At 42.6% G+C, this 18,340-nt stretch overlaps 2 long non-coding RNA genes across 3 annotated transcripts in view; one reads left to right on the top strand and one right to left on the bottom strand.

Annotated features, from left to right (window-relative positions):
• The window catches only part of LOC147010850 (uncharacterized), a 96,292-nt gene that overhangs the window by 36,884 nt on the left and 41,068 nt on the right, over positions 1–18,340 (top strand). The window contains exon 1 of one of the 2 annotated variants that reach the window (XR_015052227.1): positions 4,629–4,760. The exons of the other annotated variant lie outside the window; for it this stretch is intronic. This is a non-coding gene — a long non-coding RNA (uncharacterized LOC147010850). Of the gene's footprint in view, positions 1–4,628; positions 4,761–18,340 lie in introns of those variants that run through there. 2 annotated transcript variants of the gene reach the window in all.
• LOC147010851 (uncharacterized) overlaps positions 1–18,340 on the bottom strand; it is a 96,307-nt gene that overhangs the window by 42,693 nt on the left and 35,274 nt on the right. The gene's annotated exons all lie outside the window — the stretch shown is intronic.

The following is an 18,340-nucleotide window of genomic DNA, read 5'->3' as shown; positions in this document are numbered from 1 at the left end:
CTCTCTTTTCTCTCTCTTTTTCTCTCTCTTTTTCTCTCTCTTTCTCTCTCTTTTTCTCTCTCTTTTTCTCTCTCTTTTTCTCTCTCTTTTCTCTCTCTCTTTTTCTCTTTTTCTCTCTCTTTTTCTCTCTCTTTTTCTCTTTTTCTCGTTGATCATGATGCAGTGTCTCCCTTACCAGTACACTGGTACTCATTTTGCCGACCTCGGAAGGATGACAGGCTGAGTCAACCTCCTGGTGTATTTTTAATTCAGTGGCCAACGGGGCTTGAACTCAGGACCCAAGGATCCCAAGCCACCACCCAAACCACTAAGCCAACACCAGGCTTGAAAAGTATTCTGAAGACAAAATATTTATTAATTTGTGTTGGAGTGATCAACACCGTGCCTGGTGTTGGCTTAATGGTAAGGGTGGTGGGTGGGCTTGGGATCCTACGATCCTGAGTTCAAATCCCACTTGGCTGTTGAATTAATACCAGGTGGCGTTGACTATGCCTGGACGCTGCCTGTCATCCTTCTGAGGTCAACAAAATGAGTGCCAGCTTGCCGGTATCCTCTGTTGGAGTGGTGACCCATCCAGGATTGTGCCCAATAGCCAAGGAGACTGCTTAGGCAGCATCAATGCTCTGCACAGAGTGTGTGCCCGATGGATGGATGGATGGATGGATGGATGGATGGATGGATGCAACACCTCCTGGAGGACCTTGTATGTACATCATGACGAGTGCAAAAGACGTGTAAAGACTTTATGAGATATAATTGCGCTTCAATGTAAATTGCAAGGACTTAATAAGCACATGATGGACAAATGTATAGAGCACATGATTTTAACCTGGGTTCATGAACACCATGAGCCATGGGTTCAGATGAGAACACATGAAACTGGAGATTATAATACATTGATTTGAATTGGTAAAAAAGCGTTTGGCCCATCGGACATGTACACTGAACTTTTGAACAACGCACGCGTGCTGCCATTCGGATTGCCACGCTCCTCGTGATAACCACTTTGAGTTGGGGATTTGAGCTTCCATCAAACACTTTCAAAATTTGATGTCGTGCAGGCTTTTTTGTCATTGAAAGAACTTTCATCATTACATTTATATTTGATGTGCTAATACCTTTTTGGCTTCAAAGACACATCTGTGCGTATGTTTGTGTATGTGCATGTGTGTGTGTGTGTGTGGTGTGTGCAAGCTTTTTCAGAGCAAGCTTCACTAATCCGTACAGATTTTCCTATTTTATATCCCCTGCCGTATCCATTGCCGGCTTGCCTATGCTAATCCCCATAATAACCCGCCTTTATCTTCAGCCATTGCATCCAGTTACGGCTGGTCCTCACTTTGTTGTCTCCCCTGCAGCGAACCACATGCCAGCAAGCCATCAATTGGCTCTATGCTCCGTTTGAAATTGTTTTATATAGTTCCCACACTTGTTTTCTGTTTGTTTATTTGTTTCATTGTTTTCATATTCAACTTCATATTTTTTAAACACGAGCAACACCCGCTCTCTTCGGGAACAACCTTGAGTGGACGATGGGGAGGGTGGGGGAGCGGTGGGGAATAATGGTGTAGGTGGGGCAAATATATTGTGTGTTGTGGCTCATAACTCCCGTTTGCAGCAGGGGTCAGTAAACCACTTGCACTGTGGCACATGTACAAGTGAAAATCGTAAGTCATTCCCCCCTCCCCTCGCAGGGTGAGGAGGGGATTATTTGTGCCCATGACTTGACCCTGGATACGACCAACATGTATGCACAATTTAGTGGGCATCAGTATAGCCCTATTTTTTTCTGATTTTTCACACACACTTGCCTTATTTAATGTGGTAGGATTCATTTCAGGTATTTATGGTACAGAGATAGTGCACTTACCTTTGCGCCATCTTGTCTGGGTTTGATTCTCGACCTCACTATAAATTGATGATTGGTGCTACGCAGGTGGGTGTGCTAAATCACAAAGTGTGCCATCCCGTTGGTGGATGATAAAGATCTCACATTGGCCTTCATGAAGAACAGGTGAGTTATCGCCAGCACCCTGAACAAATTAGAAAAATGTTCCCTGACTACCACTGGGAAGGCAAAACTACCCAATCGAACTGTTGTCATGGAGCCACTTTAGCAGCACCGAATACGCCCTTGAGCAGCACAATTTTGATACAGGTAGTGAGAAAATATCCCAAACAATAGGATGTACCTTAAGGCAATAATACACCATGATCACATTGTCCTTCCATTATTGTCAACCCATGAACCAGCTAGAGTTCCTTATTGATTAATTTAGGTTCATTATCTCTCAAAGAACGTGAAAGAGTCATGAGGGTGTTCACAGCCAATGGTTTTGATGTCTGTGATTGCTTGATTCGCAGACGAACTCTTTTCCTCACATCACATCAAACCTTTTACGATTGCTGTGGAGGATTTTTGAGGAAGTTAGGAGCACCGAATGGCATTGCACTTTTGAGAGCGATGAACTAATTTGTCATTGGGAGGGATTCAAATATATCGTATTGCTACGGACATTGCTTCGAGAGACCAAAAATGCCAACTGAAATGTCGAACTCGGGCCAGATCTTTGCGCCCAGAGTCGCTTTGCCATACCAGTGAATCAAGCGCGGCACATGGGGAATCGTGCCTGCAACTACACGGCGGTTAAGTTGGCCGACCGAACCAACACCACATGCCGTCTCACATCGGCTACCATTACTATTGGGAACTCCAACCAACTGCCCACCGAGAACGCTCTTCTGACTAACCCCAAGCAGGATAAATCAGGACACTTTCAACACTTCAATGATTTATTACATAGCAAGGCAATCGAAAGAGCGGGAAAGTGACAGGAGGGAATGAGGAAGAAATGCAAATTAGAGAAAATGACGTTACCTCAGAAAATGGTGAGGGAAATCATTCATGATGTTACAAGAGTTCAAACATATAGTAAGCACAATAAACACACATATACATTTTCCCCAACTCTCCACCGATCATACCCGACCCCGGAGCACTTAAGAAGTCACTTAACACAGATCTACAATACTGAAACCACGAGGAATGACACAGAGAAATTGGGTTGAGAGGGAAAGAGAATACAGAGGTTGATAAGAGAAAGTTTTAGGGACTTTGTTGTGAAATCAGCACACCTGAACTCCTACTTCCCCTTGCAACAGAGCCCCGATGGTCTGGGGTCCTGGGCCAGAACCCCTCTGGCTGACTTGATGTTTAACAGGTTCAGGACAACTCGTTCCGTTCAAATATCGGCAGGCTTTGACGTTTGGAAGGTGCCGCTGTTCTCATGGAGGAGATGGAAAATACGGCGCTGGAGCCGTGTCATGTTGAACATCCCGGAGAGAAAAATAAAGAGTAAGAAGCATTGTCCGATGACGGAAAATGTCTCTGGGGGAACAGGCTCTCAAACTGCTTGATCTGGCTGAGGTGATCATGGAGAAAGAGAAAATTCTCCCCCACTCTGGGTTTTTATACCCTGCCCCTCCCCTCACAAGCTGCTGTCTCTGGTCGTAGCATATCTCTCTCTCTCTCTCTCTCTCTCTCTCTCTCTCTCTCTCTCTCTCTCTCTCTCTCTCTCTCTCTCTCTCTCTCTCTCCCTCTCTCCCCCTCTCCCTCTCTCTCTCTCTCTGTGCCCTGATTATATCATCTCTCTCTCTCTCTCTCTCTCTCTCTCTCTCTCTCTCTCTCTCTCTCTCTCTCTCTCTCTCTCTCTCTCTCTCTCTCTCTCTCTCTCTCTCTCTCTCTCTCTCTCTCTCTCTCTCTCTCTCTCTGTGCGCCCTGGTCATAGCCTCTCTCTCTCCCCCTCCCTCTCTCTCTCTCTGTGCGCCCTGGTCATACCCTCTCTCTCTCCCTCTCTCTCTCTCTCTTTCTCTCTGCCCTGTTCTTAGTATCTCTCTCTCTCTCTCTCTCTCTCTTTCTCTCTCTGTCTCTTTCTCTCCGTCTCTCTCTCTCTCTCTCTCTCTCTCTCTCTCTCTCTCTCTCTCTCTCTCTCTCTCTCTCGTCATGCTGCAGTGCCACATTGTCGTCACGCTAAGGGGCAGGTATGTGAAGGGGTTGAAACAACTTCTGTGTAAGCGACTTCTGTTCCTTCAACTTCTGCCACCCTGGTGCCGGGACATTACCATTGTTCTGCCTCTTGGCGAGCAATTGAGTGAACGGCTTTGTGAGCAGGCATTGTACTGAACATGTTAATGAAAGTGAATGGAAGAGAATGGTGTTAAATGGAAGAGATAGAAAGATAGAGATATGGAGGGGAATGGAAAGGGGGAAAAGGGACAGGCCCTTGTGCTGCTTATGCATGCAACTCATATCGATCACAAGAATACAATTTACCTTACTCTAAACAGAATACTAAGGAAATATCTGACTCATATCTATGCGTGTGTGCTTCCCTTCCCTCTGTTGTGCGGTGTGCATGAAGTCCAACCCATCACAGTATGTTACAATATGTTACGTCACAGTATGTTATGGGCCGCAACCGCCACAATGTGTTACAAAAGGACGTGCTGGATGTGTAGCATTAAAAACCCTTGAAGCAGCTTATTCAGCTTACTGCAGGACAAAGGCTTCTATTCACTCATATAAAAGGGTGTACGCACAGCATACCCACCATACTTGCCAAGTACTGGTGGTGAGAGCGAGTAGCCATTGGGAATAAAATGGACACCAAGCAGTGGAGAAGGAAATAAGTCTTTCACCACTCGACGAAGCACCCATCTCATGGAATGTGTCGGGGAGCAGAGGATTGGAGCAACGCTTGGTGAGATGAAAACATTCTTATGCAATACTGTCACGTTATTAGCATCAAGTAAATATTTCACCTTCTAAACACATGGTATCTGAAAAACAGGGGTTAGTCACATGTTTATATTACCCATTCATTCGACTTGTTTTTATATTGTCACTAAATAAGAAAAATAACAGTTATAGGAAGAAGACATTTCGAGAAAGATTTATGTCAGGTAGTCATAACTGTTCCTTGTTTAAACCCTTTAAGGACAAAGTGACATATATGTCCCGAAACTTTAAAGTAGTGTATCTCCGAAGTTTTCCCTGTGATTTTAGATTACTTTATGTCTGTACATTGGCAAGCACTGTCGCTAACACTGGGAAAGAGCTTTTGTCGTTTCCATTAACAAGTAGGCTACTAGTCAATAAAACTCCCCCTATATAGCATGTGGAAAAGCTTATTGCTGTCATCGGTTTTGTTTCTACAATTGACACCTCCAATTTTAATGGAACCACAGAGTTTCTTAGAACCCTCGGAGTACGAAACCAGCATTTAGGAAAAAAACATTTTTCTTTCCTGCACTCTCAAAACTCAAAATTTCCAAACTATCAATTTCCATGCTGTATCTCAGCTCCAGCTAGGACTTTCACAATCAAATTCTGCATCATTAATACAAATGTAAAGTATGCACGGTTGACCTAATATTCGACCATGATGTAATTTTAAGGTCATGACCTAATTATAGACATTTTAACATTGTTCACCATAACTTGACTAAAGTTTGTCCAATTGGAATGAAATTAGATAGCCTCGAGTAAGCCACATTTAAGCATAATAAAGGTCAAGGTCTTACACCCCGAGGAGTACCAAACCACCATTTAGGTTTTTCTCCATTTTCTGGCAAATTCCGAGCTGTATTTCCAATATGGCTGGGACTTTCAGAATGAAAAGTTGCATCAATAATGGGAATAAAGAGTTTGTGGGGTTGAGACAATTTTTTTGACATTGACATCATTTTAAGGTCTTGACCCAATTACAGAAATTTTAACATTTTTCACCATTACTCGACTAAGGTTTGTCCGATGAGAAAAAATATTGCCCTTTCTAGATAGCCAGGAGCGAGGTGCATTTAAGCTTAATTTGCATCATACCCCTCCTAGTACTGCAGCATAGCAAACCAATTGTTCGACTTTTCATAAAAACACCAAAATTGGTACATATGTTGACTAATGTTATCTGAACAATTCTGGATATGGAGCCACTCGAGATTTTGCCTTGGTCAGCTTTGGCGGCCATTTTACAAAATGGCCGCCATTCTACTTTAACAACATGGGATATCTGTCATTGTTATTCTCTTTGTAGGTTTCTCAGAGGTGATAAATACTCCATGTGATGTGCATTTACAAAGGAAAACAATACAAATGTCATTTGTGTTGATTTATTATATTTCCAACCATTGTATTGGGGAAAAATGCTCATTTTTTGTGGGAAAATCCATTTTACACACAGCATCAGCGACAGGTTCAGAAGTATTTTGTTGTGGTGGTGGTAGTGGTGTACGTGGTGTTGTAATTGGTAATATTGGTGTAGTAGTAGTAGTAAGCGACTGGCTGGTGTGCCTTGAAGGTGTTGCTGAAGCTCAGTCTGATGCACCTGCTGTCACTTCTGTTGTCCTTGACGGCGCCGTCATCGTGCAGATGTTGAAGCCTGGCACTGCCAAGACATTTGAAGAATATGCCCACCAAGTCTTCATCCCATATGTCGAGGGGCAGCTGCGTCCTGCTTCACGTCTCGACCTCGTTTGGGATAGCTACAAAGATGGCTCCTTGAAGACAGCGATAAGGGAGAAATGAGGAAAAGGGGTGCGACGGCACGTGGTGAGCACCGCAGCCATACCAGGAAACTAGCAGAGTTTCCTACTTGTCGACGCAAACAAGGTGGAGCTCTTCACCTTCCTGTCTGATGTGCTGGTGCAGTCCTTCCATGACGAGGCAAAGGAGCTGGTAGTCACTGATGGTGAAGCAGTCATCTGCCTTCCAAGGCAGGAAGATGAAAGCTCTCTGGCTCCATGCGGTCAAGAAGAGGCGGACACTCGCATCATGCTACATGTGGCCCATGCTGCAGAACATGACCACCGTCGGATTCAAGTTCGAACCGTAGACACCGACGACGTCGTCTTGGTGGTGATGGTAGCCCAGGCACTACCATGCGTGGATGAACTCTGGACTGCCTTTGGGATGGGCAAGAACTACCGCTACATCCCTGCCCATGAAATAGCTGCCTCCCTCGGTCCACAGAAGGCACATGACCTCCCTGTCTTCCACGCCATGACCAGATGTGACACGGTATCAGCATTCGTGGGGCATGGGAAGAAATCTGCCTGGGCCACATGGAACTCGTTTCCAGAACTGACAGATTCTCTTGTGACCCTGACCACCACGCCAGTCAACATCCAGGATGACACAATGTACTGCATTGAAAGGTTTGTGGTGCTCCTCTATGACCGCACCAGTCCAGATACGGACGTCAACGAGGCCAGAAAGAAACTCTTCGCCAAGAGGAACTCCGTCCAGTGCATCCCACCTACCTACGATGCTTTGGAACAGCATGTGAAGAGATCAGTCTTCCCGGGTGGCTATGTCTGGGGGCAGGTCTTGGTTCCTCAACCCGTGCTTCCATCACCAACAAGCTGGGGCTGGTGGCAAACAGAGGATGGGTCCTACGAACCGCTCTGGACCACACTCCCTGAGGCTTCAAAAAGCTGCTTCGAGCTGGTGTCGTGCGGCTGCAAAAAAGGCTGTAGAAACCACTGCAAATGCAAGAAGGCTAATCTGCAATGCACTGGACTTACTATGTGCTTGTGAAGGAGAATGCCAGTAGACAGATGCAGTAGACACAGACTGAGATATCGGCCTAGCTTAGAATGTGCAAATGCAAAGTCGCATTGCTTGTAAAAGTGTTGACTTCTTGATCCAGAGCCAGTACACTTGAGCTCAGAAACTCATATTGTACTAGACTGATGTATGCGTGTACCATGTGTCCTGGTAGAATGGTAGTAGACAGTAAACCGTAGCCACTTCAAAGTGAAGTGTGCAATAATTTGACTACATTTTCTGAGTTTGTCATTATCACGATTATCAGTTCCCTTTTCAAAATAGAGTTAAGTATGTAATCTATAATGCAATTTTTGTTGATTCCAAACCCATTGAGTGTGATGATTATCATTTGACTCTTGTTCTCCAGGCAATAATGGGTACTTTTCAGTGAAAAGTTTCAGGAGAGCAGCAATTTACAAATCAAATAATGGCATTTTTACCGAAAATACTGGCTCATAATATTTGAATACGCCTTTTCATGGTCAATTTGCTGAATTTTACACTTTCCTCATATCTACCACCAATACAATAAGAAAATAAGAGCATATAGCCAATTTCACTAAAGTAGAATGGCGGCCATTTGGAAAATGGTCGCCGAAGCTGACCAAGGCACAATCTCGGGTGGCTCGATATCTAGAATTGTTCGGAATACATTATTTTGGTGCTTTTATGCAAATTTGAACAATTGATCTGAAATATCAGACTACGCTGCAGGACTATCCAAGTTAAAAGGTCAACGTCAAATGGCAGTCTGAAAAAAAAAAACGTGTTTTTTTTGTTTTTTTTTCATCGCTCAATTTTGCCAATGTGGAATCTCAAAGACCACTGGGCTTTTCAATAAGTTCTTGCAACCTAATTGTGTACCTGCACTGATGTGTGCAGCTGACATTTGAATTGTGCTCTTGACCTACTTTTAACGGATTGTGACCAAATTAACAAAAAACACCTTTTTAATCATAACTTGAATAATTTTCGTGATGTTGAATTTTTTGGATAGATTGTAGATGGGGACACATTTTCTTAATTTACACTTCATTCCTAAATGTTGAAGGTCAAGGCCATATAGTGGTCTGAAAAAAATATGGCCATCATTGGATCAAGGGCCAAGGGTAAGTTGTGGGCGAACGCCAAGGGTAGTAGACCTCCCCGGTCAGTGATCGCTTTGTGATCGCAGGTATATAGTTTGTTTTGAAGCGCTGGTTGGGAGGCTTGTTATTTTTGCTTTCATGCTGGGGGGTTCCCAAGTGATGTCAATTTGAGTCATTCATTTTGCTAGGTCGAGCAGTGTGTGTATCATCTCCCCACTGTGCCGTGTTTTGCTGAAGTGTTGAACTTGTCTTTTTTTTTCCTGTGAGAGGGCCGAGTCTGGAGGGTGAGGCAAAGCAAAGAGCATATGAGGGACGGGAAGATGGAGGGAATGTCAGAACTCGTAATTCATGAAAGACTGTTTGTTGCATTTGCAAAAGTCATTAACTTTCGATTATGAGAAAACAATACACATGCTTGGTTGGTTGTTGCCATCTGTTTAAAATCAAAGTTAAGTTTTTTGTTTATTAGATTCGTCACCAATGTTTTTTTTTTCATTACAAATACAACATTACCAATTGAGTTGACCACGACAGGCATAAAATCCCGAGGGAACCAGTCATGCTACGTCTGCTCTCGTGGAATGGGTTTGAGCTATGGCTGCAGATAAGGGGTCTCTTGGAATCCTTGGCTGGTGGGAAAACACACCCATAACTTGGGGTCGCAGACACACTATTCTGCATGCATTGACTACCTCATGCACAAGGACTTTTGGTACAATAGACACCCCTCAAGACTGGATGAGTTGGACGTTTTGTCGATTACATGTCTGTACCATCAATAAAACGAAGAAAATTTGATGTCTGTTTAGTTTGATTTGAAATACTGGAATTTAAAAAGCACATATAAGGAACACAGATGTCATACGTGAGCAAGTGACTGGTTAGCAATAAGAACACCTCGGGGAAATGTTAGCGAACGATAACTGGTGTTTGGTCATGGTATACTGATGAACGATGCCTGAAACAAGACAGCAAAATTTAATTGCGAGAAAATATAAAAAACACACACACACACACACACACACACACACACACACACACACACACACACACACACACACACACACACACACACACACACACACACACACACACACACACACACTGTTGAGCTTACTTAATGCTTTCTTTCTGGTTAAGTAATTTTATTGTGCTCAAAGTAGATCACAATTTAACACTGCCAGTTATAAGTTTAATGGGTTAAGGTCGAGATAATTTAGCTGAAGACCCATGCTTTTTCATGGCACAGCACAATACATCGTGTAAAGGTTTAACGCAGAATCAACAGTGCAAACCTAATGTTTGTCAAAGTAACTTCATCACCTCTTCTTCTCACAAACCCTGGACAATTCTGCCACCGCCATATTGTCCCCTGGCAAATCTAGTACAGGAGAGGAAGAGCCTTCTTCACAATTCTATGTTCATAAGGCAGGTGCAGTAAATGAATGCTGCCCTATGATTCATCTCATATGAGATCTACCGAAAGATTTTGTCTTCTTGGAATGAAAACGTATCTATTAGAATTGTTAACCGTTGAGCGTGCTCGCCATTACTGATAGGTTCCCTCAAACAATACCCTCCTTGTTTCTCCGAGACATCTTTATCTTTCCTCGCCAGCAGATGGAATCCTATGGGAGGAAGGAGATTCTTTAATTCTCGTGAAATCGACTTGGGCATCCAATAGCGACAACCAATGTGAAACATGATGTCACTATTTTTTTTTTTTGTGATATGCATTTGATGGACGAGGGTCTGATACAACTTCTCTTGTTCTTCCTTTACTTCCCAGTGTAACAAGTGATAAAACCATTAACGTCTTCATGGTCTCTCTTACAGCTTACTATATTTTCTTTCAATACAGCGTTTTTGCACAGAAATCAATCATAATTTAGTGTCTACAAGAAGTTAACTAAGGATATGGCACAAGTTAAGTGGTGGCTAACTGACTGGCTGTATTGGTTGGGTGGTTAAAGATCTTTTCTTCTCCATGTGACTGGTGTGGGTTCGATTTTCATAGTTACTCACTCATCAATCGACATTTGAGTGTTCTTCTTCTCCACCACAATAGGACTTTTCTTCTTCTTCCTCTTCAGAATGATTATTTTTCTGAGGTTTTTGTCTGCTCTGCACCTTGTCCACAATCGACAATACCCTTCAACATGAATTGAAGGACTTATTCATGCTGCTGTGGACTGAAATAGTCTGGTATCCGGTGTTGTTTCCTATGTTGAGGTGACTAAGCACAATACTGTATGCCATACAAACTACCAATCATCCGGTTTGGGTTCTTCGCTCATGCATGGTGAAATTTGAGCTGCTCTGTTCCATCTCACCAACGCTGAGTTTTCCCAACCAGATTTGTTGTGTTTTGTGTGTGTCATTTATCAGTGCGTTGTGTTTTGTCCTGTGAAATATTTCATGGAAATTTGTTCATTGTTTTAGGCTATTTATTTTATATTGTCAAGGCCTGAACGACCTTTTTCAAAGCCTTTCTTGTACAGAAAGTGTGTCCTGCTTAGCTCAGTCCTGGATATATTCCCAGGTATCGGGCTTGTATTTCCTCAACACTATCTTATCCTATTTTCTATTTCTAGTTCCTCTCCTCGTTTCAAAAAATTCAGAACAAACAAACAAAAAACTTTATATTTCATAACGATTCTCAATTCTATTGAATTTACATCTGCTCCTGGCTCTCCACCCCCCCTCTCCCCTCCAAAATGAATCGATATTTATCTATATCTATACATGTAATAAATATGAGTGCAAATCAGTGTTTGTGTGTGTGTGTGTGTGTGTGTGTGTCTCCTCCATAACTCCAAAACCATGAAACCTGGTGACGTGAAACTTTGCATGCATACGAATGGACCTCCAAGGGAGTGCATGAATGAAAACTGAGTGTTTGGGTAAATTTTAACACCCCTTTTGAAGATAATTAACGGGCTTATTAAATCAAAATGAAAACAGGCATTTTCCTTGGTCAGCCAGTGTTCACCTCACAGTGGTCTTAATAAGCCTGGTGTTGGCTTAGTGGTTAGGGTGGCGGCTTGGGATCCTCGGGTCCTGAGTTCAAGCCCCATTGGCCGCTGAATTAATACACCAGGAGGTTGACTCAGCCTGTCATCCTTCCGAGGTCGGCAAAATGAGTAGCACTGTATTGGTAAGGGGGACACTGCATCAGCGGCATCGCCACGTCCCAACCAATGATGCAACAAGCAGCCACAGCCTGCACTCGATAGAGAGAGAGAGTGGTCTTAATCTTCCATTTATTCCGGCCTCCAAAAATACTTTCCCTTGGAACTCTTTCTGTATGATAAAGTGCTCATCATCGAATGCCTGATCTTAACAACTCCAAGTTGCTAATGGCCCGACAAACCAGCCATTCCTTATCAACCGTTTCATTGGAGTGCTTGCTTGAGTACTTAAGCCACTTGTCAAGCACTCTACAAGATGCTTGGTCATGGAACACGTCCTGGTTTCATCATTCTTGCCTTTCCTTTTTCTTTATTTGTCTTTTTGCTGAAATATTTGTCGTGACTTTGTTGCTCAACTTTGAGTGCTATTCTTCGATGTTTGTTCATTTACACCTTTTTGTGTGATCTGCATTCATTCATGATGTTATTTCATTTCATAAGGAGCTTGGAGCGATGTTGTTGTTTGTTTGTCATTTTCTTTTACTTTTAAATAGTCATTTTTTCACAATTCATAACTTACAAGGTGAGCCTCATTTTACTTTGCTGACGGGTGTCATCAAAAGACATGTTGTACTTCACAAACATAATCAAAATATCAGTGAGGCAAGGCAAAATACACCACCTCAGGACATCGCCGAGTAAAAAATGTGAAAACCCACTCCCTTGTAATAGTCCAGGAAAGAAGCTCCGAGCTAACCTGCAGTTTTCACAGCATGGCATGATACTACATATGCTTTCTGCTTTCTTATTCTTCTTTGGAATTGCTTTGGAAAGAAAAACCTGATAAAACCTCCATAAGATACGAGTTGAAACTTTGCCACCACTGCACCCGTAACAGGCACGGCATGTCCACATACCTGCGGAGAGTCCCGACAGATCCAAATCTACCCATATGTACCACATCTATGTGTGCTGCATATGTACCTCGTTCTTGTAATAACTGTCGACTGTACATCCCGATTGGGGCACAAACTGTACTGCTATCGACTGTGGGGTGCTCTGCAAATGGCTTAAGCACTCGAGCAAGCACTCCAATGGAACACCTGGTGTGGCAAGCGATTACCTATTGCCATCGATAAACCCATGCACCTGGAAGCACCCAAGAAATGTCCAAATTGGCCAAAATAACACTTTTTCAGCATCAGAACTGCTGCTAAGTTCAATTCTGGAGCTTAAATTTTGTAATTCGGCATAGTTTAAGAGATTCTCAATGTTGGGGCATGTGCAGTAATGAAATAAAGCCATGAAGGCTGGTGTCTCCATGCGTTTATTAGCGTTGCAATATTCCCAGCAATTCGTAGGTATGATGAATAGGGATTGGACAATATGAGTGAGGAAAGTGAAAATAGAAAAGTTTATCATTAAGAAATCGTTGTGGCTTGTTCCCAGCAGGCCAAGAAACATGGCGGCTTCAGACCCCAGCGAAATAACCCAGGATACGCCTTAAGACCCCATCGAGAGCGGTGACTGAAGATGTGCCTGATAAAGGATGTAATTAAATAAGGCCTTAATTATCTTCAAAGGGATGTTTTCATGAGCCTGAACACCCATTTTTCACTCATGCACTTCCTTGGAGTTCCCTTGGTATGCATGCAAAGTTTCAGGCTGCTAGGTTTCATGATTTTGGAGTTTGGGAGAATACACACACATACACACACACGCACGCACGTACGCACGCACACACACGCACACACACTTGCATTTATTTGTATGGATAATCACATGAAACACCAGCCGTTGCAGAGAAGGAGTGGGAGTTTGGAGGGAGGGGGTGGAGTGGATTGGAGGAGGGAGGGGAAGTGGTGGGTGGGAGAAGGAATGGAGGAGGATGGGTTGGAGGAGGGTGGGTTGGAGGAGGGAGGGAGGGGAGGGGAGGGAGGGGGGGGAAGGAGGAGGCAGGGGAAGGGGTTGGAGGAGGCAGTGGATGGGGTGGGAGGAGATAGGGGAATAGGTGGGAGGAGGTGTGGAGTGCGATTTCGGATGGAAGGGGGGGGAGGGTTGGGTGGTTGTCTGGATGGGGGTGGAGTGGGAAGAGGCAGTGTTTGAGGTTGGATGAGGGAGGGAAAGGAGTGTGATGAGGGACCTGGCATTGCCAGGTATCTTTGCTCATTAAATAGAAAGTCCTCTTCTTTCAAGAAAATATTAAAATCAAATTTAAGAATATATTTCAACCCTTGTATCTCTTTCACAAATTTAACACGTGTTCTTCTTCTCCACCACAATAGGACTTTTCTTCTTCTTCCTCTTCAGAATGATTATTTTTCTGAGGTTTTTGTCTGCTCTGCACCTTGTCCACAAACCTCACCCCCACCTCCCAAGCCCGTCACCCCCGCTCATACAGCGCATCATTTCTTCAGCATTTCTCTGTGCAACTAAATTTAAACAAAAGCGTTTAACAACCTTTCTAATCTTCCATATCATGATCTTTATATCCGTCAGTCAAAGTTGGGAATATAGAATCAGGAAAAGCATCCACCCCATCCCATCCCCTCAAAGCTTCATGTCCCCCCTTTCTGCATCCTCACCTCACCCTCTTAATGCTTCCCCTCAACTTACCCTCTAAAACTGACATTATCTGTATATGTGATAAATAGCTGGCCCCAAATGAAATATTTACGTACAGTATCTTAGTGATTTCCTATCTATTGGCTGTACACACATGTAGTCATTGCCACCTTTGGTAGGTGAACTATTTTTTATTTGTGGGGTTCAAATATGTTTCCTATACAGATGCATATTCACTTTTTGTAATTTATTTGGAAACTGCAAAAGTTATTTTTCTGTATTTCCATAAATATATAAAAATTATTACAAGGAAGTGCCTCTCACAAACCAACTCCTGTCAAATAAACGACATAATTATGGCAACAAAACCATTGTCACCAGTCCTGGCTGAATTCCAAGATCCTGCCTTTACGAGCTGTGTGCAGCCACATGCGAGTTGCCATCTCATGGTGCCCCTCAGGGTACTCTTAAGGCCTGTTTATATTGCACATTAGTGTGCAATCAGCCACAAAGGCCTCTCGGGATGGAGTGTCTATACTTCACCCATTTGACGGTTCAAGTTTCCCACTCAAAAGGGTAGGGTCGACCCATCAGCCAGGTTGGTTTAAGGAAATGTCATCATTGCATTCCCAAATTTTGCCACACATTGCCAAAGGGTGTATTTCTGGTCGAGAAGCCGTAAAATGGTGAAAGTGTCTTTGCCTTGCCTCAAATATGTGTTCTTGATACGCATCATGAAAACGATATCTTCTCATTTTGTGGTGGCCATTTTCTGCCGAAAACATTTTACACAGAATAAAATACTTTCTCTTCAACTCGACAAAAACTCTTGACGATCATCGAAAGTTTGATGTAAACCTTTTTACTTTGTACATTTGACAATGGTGGAAGTATCATAAAAAGTATGATATAAACTCGAGAACTTTGAAGTAAGCTCCAGATTTTGTTTGAGTGACAACTATAAACTCTCCAGCTTTTGATCAAATGACGAAATAAACTCTCCTGATTTTATCCAAATAATGATATAAACTTTCTGATTTTATTCAAATAATGATACAAACTTTCCGATTTTATCCAAATAATGATATAAACTTTCCGATTTTATTCAAATGATGGAATAAACTCTCCAGATTTTATCCAAATGATGATATAAACTCTCCAGAATTTATCCAATGATGACAAACTTCAGATGATGTTCAAATGACAAAATAAGCTCTCCCAATTTTATTCAAATGATAACAAGAACAACGAGAGGGGGAGCACTCGGTGGAGTGCAAAACCTCCGCCGCAAATACTGCTGGGTCACTTAAGTAAACCTGATATCCTATTCATTGTATGTCAAAATGGATCAGACTCGACTGAACCACGATTGAATAAACTAAACTACATTGACGCGCATGTAGAAATGGCAAAAAATAAAATCGAAATTTTTTGAAAAAAAAGTTGCAAAATTTGTTTGTTTTTTTTCTCTAACAAATTTTTTGGGGGGGTTGGAAATCACTTAAAACATGTAGAAATGCAAAAAAAAAATTCAAACATTTGTTAAATAAAATCGAAATTTTTTTGAAAAAAAGTTGCAAAATTTGTTTTTTTTTTCTCCAACAAATTTTTTTTTTTTTGGTTGGAAATCACTTAAAACATGTAGAAATGCAAAAACAAAAATTCAAATATTTTTTCAAAATGACCGCCATAGCGGCCATATTGGACTTTGGAGCAAGTCCAAAATCTAATGGCATGATCCTTGGACCATACCTAACCCCCCCCCACCAAGTTTCGTCGAAATCTGTCCAGGAGTTTTTCCGTAATACTGTTCACAAACAAACAAACAAATAAACAAACAAACAGACGGGTGAAAACAGTAATCTCCATCCATCTTCGATGGCGGAGGTTAACAAGGAAATCAAACACAGGTGGAGGCCATTCAGCCCATCATGCCTGCGTGAACACCACACCAACCCAAGATCGTTTGAATTAATGAAAGAAAAAAAATTGTATTTTTTGTTGTTTTTGTAATTTTTTTTTGTAATTTTTTTTTTTATGCTGTATATTTTTTTCTTTTCTTCCCCTCGGAGAGGGGGTATGGGCTTGGTTAAAAACACACATCAACCACAAAACCCCCCTTTAACAAGACCCCCACCAACAGCACTCCGTAGACAATCACCCATCAATACTAAAACTACCTAAAAGTCTTATCAACATCCCCATACCTCTCTATGTCCATAACTTTCACGTACCGATGTAATTCTAATTTAAACTATCTACTTTTTCTGCTGCCACTACCTTTCCAGGGAGACCATTCCTTGCATTAACTACTCTCTGAGTGAAAGTCTCCTACCTTACGACTGTCTTAACTCTCCTCTTCTTAACTGTCAGGCTATGGCCCCTGGTCCTATTACTGTCTACTCTGTTGAATAATTCATCTGCACTTATTTTATCTATACCTTTCATTATCTTAAACATCTCCATCATATCTCCTCGCAATCGCCTCCTTTCTAGTGAATAAAGCCCTGTCTCCTTCAACCGCTCCTTATAGCTGAATCTAGCTAGGCCCCAAATCAATCCAGTAGCTTTATGCTGAACGTTCTCTGTGGCATTTATGTCCTTCTGGAACTGTGGTGCCCAAAGCTGTACACAATATTCTGGATGTGGCCCTCACTAAATTCCTGTACAATTCCTCACTAAATTCCACCTCTTTTGATTTTAAATTGATCCCCCTCCTTATACAGCCTAAAACCCTATTTGCTTTACCTATAGCTGCCTGGCACTGTGCTGCCTGCTTACCTTCCATATCTATTACCACCCCGAGATCCTTCTCCTGTGTAGCACGCTCCAAAATTACCCCCTTGCATCCTTTAATCTCTATTTTCATTGTTCTTTCCCATCCCCAACACCTTATACTTGCTCAGGTTAAATTCCATCTGCCAGTTTTAATACTCTCTTGAATCTGTTCACCACCCACTCTGCTATCCATGTTACCTCCAAGCTTTGTGTCATCTGTAAATTTGGAAAGCTTACTCTGTACTCCATTATCCTAAACGTTGATGTCAACATTGAATAGCAATGGTCCGAGTACTGATCCCTGAGGTACGCCGCTACTTATATCCTCCCAGCAAGACATCCTCCCACTCACAGCCACTCTTTGCTTCCTACCACGAAGCCAGTTTGCAATCCAATTAGCTACCTGACCAGCCACTCCACAAGCCCTCACTTTGATGAACAACCTCTGATGTGGTACCTCATCAAATGCCTTCTTAAAGTCTAGATATATGATGTCCACTGCCTTTCCCTCATCCACCCTATCAGACACTGCTTCATGGAACTCCAAAAGATTTGTTAAACAGGAACTACCTTTGGTAAACTCATGCTGACTACCTTTAATTAGTTTGTATTTGTTTAAATGGTTCCTCGTCCGGTCTTTAATTAATGTCTCCAACACCTTCCCCACAACTGAAGTCAAACTAACAGGTCTATACTTACAGGTCACTCTGATGGTTTCCATTCCCAAGGAGTTGCTGTAGCTGTGTCCAATAAGCTGACTCCAATGGTAATTTAGGTAACACCGGTCAACGAGCAGATTATGAGACTAAGGATTCGTCACTCCTTCGGTGTCATTTCCCTGGTCTCTGTTTATGCTCCGATTGAGACGAGTGATCTCACCGTGAAGGATGCATTCTACGCCACGCTCGAGTCTGTGGTTGATCAGTGCCCCAGACGAGAAACACTTCTAGTCTTGGCGGATTTCAATGCATTGACTGGAACTGAAAGGGATGGTAATGAGATGTGTGTTGGTCCCCATGGGTCAGGAACTATGAACCAGAATAGCACGAAGTTCCCATACCTGCCAACCCTTCCGATTTAGCCGGTAGACTACCGATTATCGAGGCTATCTACCGGCTACCGATTTTACATGCTTAATCTACCGGATTTTTAATTCAGGGAATTTTTTTTTT

This window comes from Eptatretus burgeri, chromosome 16 (genome assembly GCF_056783735.1).
Source record: "Eptatretus burgeri isolate ZD-2024b chromosome 16, Ebu_testis_v1, whole genome shotgun sequence".
In the NCBI taxonomy this organism is placed as follows: Eukaryota; Metazoa; Chordata; class Myxini; order Myxiniformes; family Myxinidae; genus Eptatretus; species Eptatretus burgeri.
Note: the sequence above shows the minus strand (reverse complement) of the source record. Positions and strands in the feature narration are given on the sequence as shown.